This window comes from Nannospalax galili, unplaced genomic scaffold (assembly GCF_000622305.1).
Source record: "Nannospalax galili isolate Female #2095 unplaced genomic scaffold, S.galili_v1.0 scaffold872, whole genome shotgun sequence".
Classification (NCBI taxonomy): Eukaryota; Metazoa; Chordata; class Mammalia; order Rodentia; family Spalacidae; genus Nannospalax; species Nannospalax galili.
This window is the reverse complement of record NW_008332654.1, coordinates 2036938-2044702: the sequence shown is the minus strand read 5'-3', so window position 1 is coordinate 2044702 and position 7765 is coordinate 2036938. Positions and strand designations below refer to the sequence as shown.

The 7765-nt window shown below is 37.8% G+C and overlaps 1 protein-coding gene across 1 annotated transcript in view; it reads right to left on the bottom strand.

Moving 5' to 3' along the window:
* The window catches only part of Lrrc69 (leucine rich repeat containing 69), a 114637-nt gene that overhangs the window by 74719 nt on the left and 32153 nt on the right, over positions 1 to 7765 (bottom strand). The window lies entirely within an intron of this gene.

Sequence of the window (7765 nt, the reverse complement as noted above, 5' to 3'; positions counted from 1 at the left end):
TGTCCCCTAAATGCCATTAAACCCACAGATTGAGTTGTGGTGTGGCTCTGTAACAGTGTTCATTCCTAGCATATCACAGGGCTGAATTTCATCGCCAGACACCAGAAATGGAGACAGAGTGAAAGATGATTAGGTACATTAATAGATACATAGACAAATGGATGGATTGATGAATGGATGGATGGATGGAACATGGGTCATAGAGGTGATAAATAGAAAGTTAGATCGATGTCAGATGCCTTCATGATACATAGATGATTGATAGATGATGATAGATAGATAGATAGTACATAGATACATAGATAGATGATTGATAGATGATAGATAGATAGATAGATGATACATAGATAGATAGATGATACATAGATACATAGATAGATGATTGATAGATGATAGATAGATAGATAGATAGATAGATAGATAGATAGATAGATAGATAGATAAAATGATGGCTAAGGCGATTGGTCAGCACGTAAAGTGTTTGCTACAAAAGGATAAGACCCACAGTTCAGATCCCCAGGACTGACATAAATGCCCTCTTGTAATCTTAGCATGTAGTGATGTAAACGCCCACTTGTTATCCTAGAATGTAGGAGGTAAAGGTGGAATCTCCAGAGCAAAGTGGCTAGCTAGACTAGCTGAAACAGTGAGCTCTAGCCTCAAATGAGACATCTTGACTCAATGTATAAGGTGGACAGTGACAGAGGAAGGCATCTGACATGAATTTCTAACCTCCACACATGTACACATGTACAAAAATGTACACATGTATATAAATACCACACACACATACACAGATTGATTAACTTGTATAAGCACAAGGGTATAAAATGACAAACAACATTGGAAATAATAATAAAACATTTTAGGCTTCATGGATTAGACAAGGCTCAGACAGAGATGAGAGAATGTGGAGTCCAGGATAGAACCACAAGCTTTCCTCAGACTAGAGCAGATCAAAATAAGTCAGCCCTGGCTATGGATAGAAAAGTCACTTTTACAAAAAAAGGGGGGGGGGAACATCACGACAACTAGTGGGCAACGAAATGAGAAGGGCGTAAGGAAAATGGCTTTCAGAGACAAAGGAGCCTTATTTTTCAGAGAAAGTAAGTCCAGCAATCAGAAACCTAGTGTGCTAAGAGAGAAAGGGAAAACAAAAACAAGCAGAACTAAAGGTGAAGATTCTGGGAAAGGGAACTCAGGCAGGAACATAGATGATTGCTTCTATTTTATTACACAGCCAAAGTAGACCAGAAGAATGTACTAGGATCTTCAGAGAAGATAATGAGGAACAATAGCTCAGGCAAGAGGCGAGAAGAATGGGAAGTGAGTGTGCTTCTAGGAAGAAATAGCAATAGGAATAGGTCATGTTCCCTTTATGTCAGGTCAATGGTTACCTTGGCAGTTGCAAGTTGGAATCATTCAAGTTTTGCTAATGCTATTTGTGCGAGGCCCTGCGTATGCTAAGCAAGTACTCTCACTTAGCTACAGTCCAGCCCGTGATCAGGTGCTTTAGAATGTCTACAAATTCATCCCTGAATTTGGGATGAATTGAATAGTAGAAAGCTCAAGTCAATCCTTAAATGAAAACAAAGATAGGATCATTGATAGAGCACAGTACTTGCCTAGCATACATGAAAACATGGGATTGATCCTCAGCACCACAAAAAACATTTAATATGTATCATATGCCAATGTACTAATAAAATTTTATATACATTATCTCATCTAATTATTCACTATTTCTATTTTTGCTGACCACCAACTGTTAGATACTTTGCCAAGAATGTTACAATACAAGAACTATATCCACTGATGCATAGTGGAAAAAATAGAAGACCTAAAGTGATCAACTAAAGCGCTGGAGGTCACAAGACTGATAATCTATTAAGCAAGGAAAAAACATTTGGTTGGGAGCAGTGAATTCAAATCTTCTCTTCACTCTTCACATTATATTTGTGTTTCTGGGAAAATAGATACATTTTCCCCTCCTATGTCTCTCATACTGTAAAAGGAAAAAATGCTATCACTGTCCTCAAATTTGATTAATAACTCTAAAGAATTTTTGAAGGAAACCAAGGGGCATTGATGAAATGGAAAAGGTGCTGTAACTCTTCTTCCCATAAATAGTCCAAGTATAGCTTTTCATATAAAAACGTTTTAACCTGTGGCTTTTCTACACACACACACACACACACACACACACACACACACACACACACACGCACTTGCGCTCACACATGTGTACAGGCATATCTGAAAAGACTATGGGCCTACAAACCTTAGGGATCTACAAATACTTAAAAGTTCTTAAGTTTTACGTAGGATATGTTGGTGGAAGCTACAGATCTTAATGAATATTAAAGTCAGGAATTTGAAATAGAAACAAAGCAGCAACAGTGGAAAAAGTATTGGCTGTGACTTGCACCATTTCAAGCACATTTCTTGAGTGTCTACTTTTAGCAAAGCACTTCCTCACAAGCTGTCGTATTGACCTGTATCCATGTAAATGTTTCCGATAAATCTTTTACTTCCAAACTGCAACCAGCTAACATAAATGGGAAGTTTTATGAGGACAAAACTCATAAGCAGTTAAAAACTAACATGGTAAAAATTTGGCCTTCCCAAAATTTCTCCAAAATAAAATTCAGTGTTAAAATTCTCATGCTAAACTCAAACCAGAAAATAATCCCAGCATAGACATGAAAAGTGGGTAAGAAGCTCCAAACCCACCTAAGGAATTTGTGGCAACAGATGGCTGCTGGGAGGGGGAGAGACAGTTTCTTTCAAGCATGGGACTGTGGTAGGTTAACCAGGCTCCAGAGAACGCATCCACATTGAAGGACATTTGGAGACACAAATTAGGCTCTACAGACCTTATTATAGATAATAGAGTACATTAAAGTGGGTGGGGAGCAATGAAGGAAAGTGCAGATGGGGGGAGATCTAAATACCATCCAATTATATTGTATGAAAATAACAAAAAATAAAGTTTTAAAGATAACATGCTAAAACCCTAGCCTGTGTTTAGATTGGGTGATGAATAAATGTTTAACCATTTTATCAGTGGCATGTATGTACCACATACTTTCACAATGTGGCTAAGGAGAATAAGATTAAATCCATTAACCAACACACAAATCTCAACTTTCAAAGGCACAATATTCCTTGTGTTCACATACCAAAACCCTAGTTTCTAGGTGAAGTGTTTTCAGAGTATACAAGAATTGTATTGTTCAAGGGTAGCCTTGAAGTATCATTTCACACAAGGACACAATGAAGTTCTCAGAATCCAATCTCCCAGTGTAAGAAAAAAAAAAATGTCTTATTTATTTGTGAAACCTAAGAGGGGTGGCCGCCTGTCACTCCTGAGACAACAGATTCTTCAGAAGCACTCTGCTAAAACAGGAGGAGCCCCGAGCTTTTGGCCAAACCTTGAGTGTGAGGTCTAGCTGTACCGCTGCTCTGTAATTCAGGCCTGTGGTTCTCCAAGTGTGGTCCTCAGAGTTGCAGCATCAGCATCACCTGAGAACTTAATAAAATGCATTCTTAGGCTCTCGGCCCACTGACTCAGACACTCTGGGAGTTGGGCCCAGCCTTCTGGGTTTTAAGAAGCTGTCCAAAGGATTCTACTGGGTGCTCAAATTTTAGGGAAATTTCTTTTAGTGAATTACTTCTTTGAAGTCTCAATACACTCCACTCCAAATAGGAACGATCCTCCCGCTGCCTTCTTCAAATGATTATGTAATATATAACCAATATTATTGCATGCTTTACAAACTTGTAAATTACTAAGCACCTAAGGTATTGATCCAAAAAGAAAACTTTTAATGCTATTTTTTGATCTAAAATGCCATGATAGTTCAGATGAGTGAAAAGAATGCTAATGGAGTCTTAGCAGTATTACAGAAATGTGAATTTTCCTGGAGATTCTGCAAAGTTCTGTAGATGAGATTTTGTTTTAATCTTCACACCAAAGACAAACTTCATGATGCCCGCTGATGATGATCGTTAAAATTTTTTCTCAGTTTTGTTATATTAATTTTTCCTTTAAATCCCTGCGGTTTGGAAAATAATTAGTGTCCCAGGATGGGGAAAGAGCCAGAGAAATACAAAGGCGTTTTAACTAAAAATCTCAGGAATTCACTTTTCTCCCTGTTGAAAGGACTAAGCCATCAATGCTTTAGGGACTGAGTTTTCTATTCTTTCTTTCAGAATATGGAAAAAAGTATTAGGAGCCCTTGGCTCACAAATCCCACTGACACCCTATCCAAAGTTCTCAGCACCAAACAACAGCAGTGTTTTTTTTTTCTTCCCCTTTTTAGAAGTTTTAAATGTATTTGACCACTTTTCCCTTCATATTTTGAAGTTATAAAAATTATTACCTACCTGCCTATCTTTATTTCTAAGATAACACATCAGCTTCTTCAATGTTTCTATTTTTAGATGTCTGTATTCATCTCTCTTACAATCTCTCCAATGCCCACTTAACTTTCTAAAGGTTTCTTCCAGTATGAATGCCAAAGTCCTCACCAGCAACATCCATAGTTGTTCATTTGTCTCCACAGAGGAATGCTTCAGGTTTTTAAGTGAAACACGTGGGAAAGAGATGGTCAGAAAAGGCAGCTACTCAACAAATGCTGAATTCAGGGGCTGGAGAGATGGCTCAGCAGCTAAGAACATTTGCTATTCTTCCAGACCCTGCTTCAATTCCCAGTACCCACATGGCAGCTAACAACTACCCGTAACTCTAGTTCCAGGGGATCCAACACCCTCTTCTGGCCTCTGTAGGCATTGCATGCACGTGGTGAACTTACATACATATAGGCAATGCATTCATATTCATAAAATAAAAATAATTAAATATTTAAATGCTGAATTCAACTCTCTTCACATAGGAAAGTTTTATCTATTACAAATAGATATTAAGTTTAATGTTCTACCAAATTATACTGGGTTGAAGAGTGCCAATCCCTCCCCTGCTCCCCCCAAAATAAATGTCTATTCAGAACCTCAGAATGTGATCTTATTTGGAAACAGAGATTGGAAGATATAATTATCTGGGAGGAAGTCATACTGAATTACAGTAGACCACAATCTAAGGATTAATATCCTTCTAAGAGAAGCAGAGGAATGTGATTTTAGCCCCAGTTTGTAGTACTTTGTTATGGGAATGATGGTTATAAGGAAATCAAATAGCCCCATAAGTTTAACTGGTCAAGACTATAAAATCTCTATCAGTTAGAAGATCTACCTTCCAGCTTCACTCATCAGTCATTTGGTCATAGGACCACCCCTAAAAAGGCAGTTCACCTTAAGTCATGCTAAATAGATAGGTGGAATACCTAGTGCCTTAATGAGTGAACTGCCTGGAATCCTGCTTCCTAGTGCTGTGCTTCTGGACAGGCCACAGACATGACTCTCTGTGTAAGTCTGCCCACTTTTCTAATAATCTCTCCTTCTTCATATTCTTTTTTCTAGGCATGCTTTCCCTAATGCTCTGGGCTGCCCTAGCATCTTGTATTTCTTAACTTTTTCTCTAAAGCTTCCTTCTCCCAGCCATGTGGCTGCCAGTCAACCACGTGTCTGACCTCCATGGAGGCTCTAAATCTGCATGGCTTCATGGTTTTCTTTCCTTCACCCCACCATTCTACTCCTTGAGGCAGCTGATTACCAGCTTGCCTGTCCTGATTTTGTTCTAACAAAATTGTCCTTCCATTAGGGTTTATTCTTAAATTCTTTAATGAATGAGACTAAGAACCCTCTAGGGGACGGTCTTCCCTGCGTTTCACTATTATACCAGGCATAATGTTTCCTCTAAGGCTAAATAACTGGCAGCGTTTCCACAGATTGTCCATTGTCCATCAAGGGCCATATTTTGGAGATCTTATTCACCCAAAGAAATAGTAAAATAAAAGGCATTCCATTTCAAATTATCTTCTTTCTCAGAGGCTTGCTCATTCAAAACCTAATCCAGGGGCTAGAGAGATGGCTCAGTGGTTAACAACAGCACTGGCTGTTCTTGCAGAAGATCCGGGTTCAAATCTCAGCACCTACACAGTGGCTAACAACTGTCCACATCTCCAGTTCCAGGAGATCCAATGCCTTCTTCTGTCCTCTGCAGGCACTGCACAATATGGGTGCACTTACATACATGTAGGCATAACACTCATACACATAAATAAAAATAAATAAACAATAAAAACCTAATTCAATAATTGAAAGTATAAGAAAAAGTAAGCATATGATAAAGAAGATCCAGTGATTAAAAATCAAACACTTGATATATATTAGTTAAGGAAAGTATATAATGTTAAGAAAAAAAGATACATACTTTTAAGTGGCATACTTTCCATTTTATTTTTCAACTGAAAATGTAAAATGAGATACTTGAAGAAAATGAGAAAATATTTTCTGTGAAAGATAAATTTAAAGACTCCTTACATTTTGTCCTTTCTATACTTATATAATATATACCTTTTATATTTTGCATAATGAATAATGAATGCTTTCTTTCCTTTGCGGGTGGCTAGGTTTCATGCATAAGAGACTGGTGTAGACTTCATATGTAGCCAAGGATGACCTTGAACATTGAATTTGATCTTCCTGACTCCATGAGGTATATGCCATCACGCCAGGTTTGTGCAGTGGTAGGGATCAAACCCAGAGCTTCATGTATGGTAAGCAAACACTCTATTAACTGACTACATCCTCAGGCCTGAGTTAACTCCACAACAAGAAAAATTCTAAGCCAGGAATGGTGGCATACCTGCCACAACTGCAAGGCTTGCCTAGGCTAAATAAAACCCTGTAACAAAAGAAAGAAACAAATAAAAAAAAAGAAAGAAGAAAAGAAAAAAGGATATATAGTTGTAGACATAGATATTGCTCTAGAAGGATATATAGTCTCTAAGCTAGAAGAACAAAGGAAAGCAATTATATTAAAATGGATTGTAATCATATCTGTTCATATGAGAAACAGAGGACTCTTTTTCACCAAACTATTAAAATAAATAACGTGATACATCTCAGACAGGATTTAGATCTCAAATAGGCACTGAGAATGCACTCAAACTGTGCACTGATGCTCAAATCAGCCTGAGTGGATGAAAACTTTTGAATATTTGCATATGTTTTATTTAGAAAAGAAAAGTCACACAGAAAAAATTGAATGTATTAAAACAAACCTGGAAACTGTTTTGACAGGTCCTAGAATGGAGACTTTCACTTTCACTGTGTTTTTTTTCTTTCTATTCCTTGAAATTTAAGGAAGGATGCATACATAATTTGTGTATTTTTTTTTTAATTTAAGAAATTGTAAGTAGGTCTCCCATGATCCAGACTTCCAGGCCTAGTTAGAGTCATATGGTCAGACCACAGCCACACCATCCAGACAGCCCCTCCATGGAATCTGACCTAGAAGTTCAGGCTTAGAAGTTTCAGTTATCCCTAGCTGAAATGAGACCGCCTCTGACATCCCATTTTATATCAACCAAGACTGAACCCCAAGTCTGAACTCCAGTACCACTCAGCTGTGCCACAATGTAACAAGTTGGGGTATTAACAATCAAGGATACAAATATTCATTCAATGAAAGCAAGATCAGCTATCCATACCAAGAAACATGACCAACAACATAACTCCAGATGCTTAGGCCCCATCACAAAAAAATACCAACAACATGAATAACCAAGATAATATGTCTATGCCAGAAATCAACACCACATTGGAATATTTCCTGAGAAAAGCACGCTAGCTACTGCAC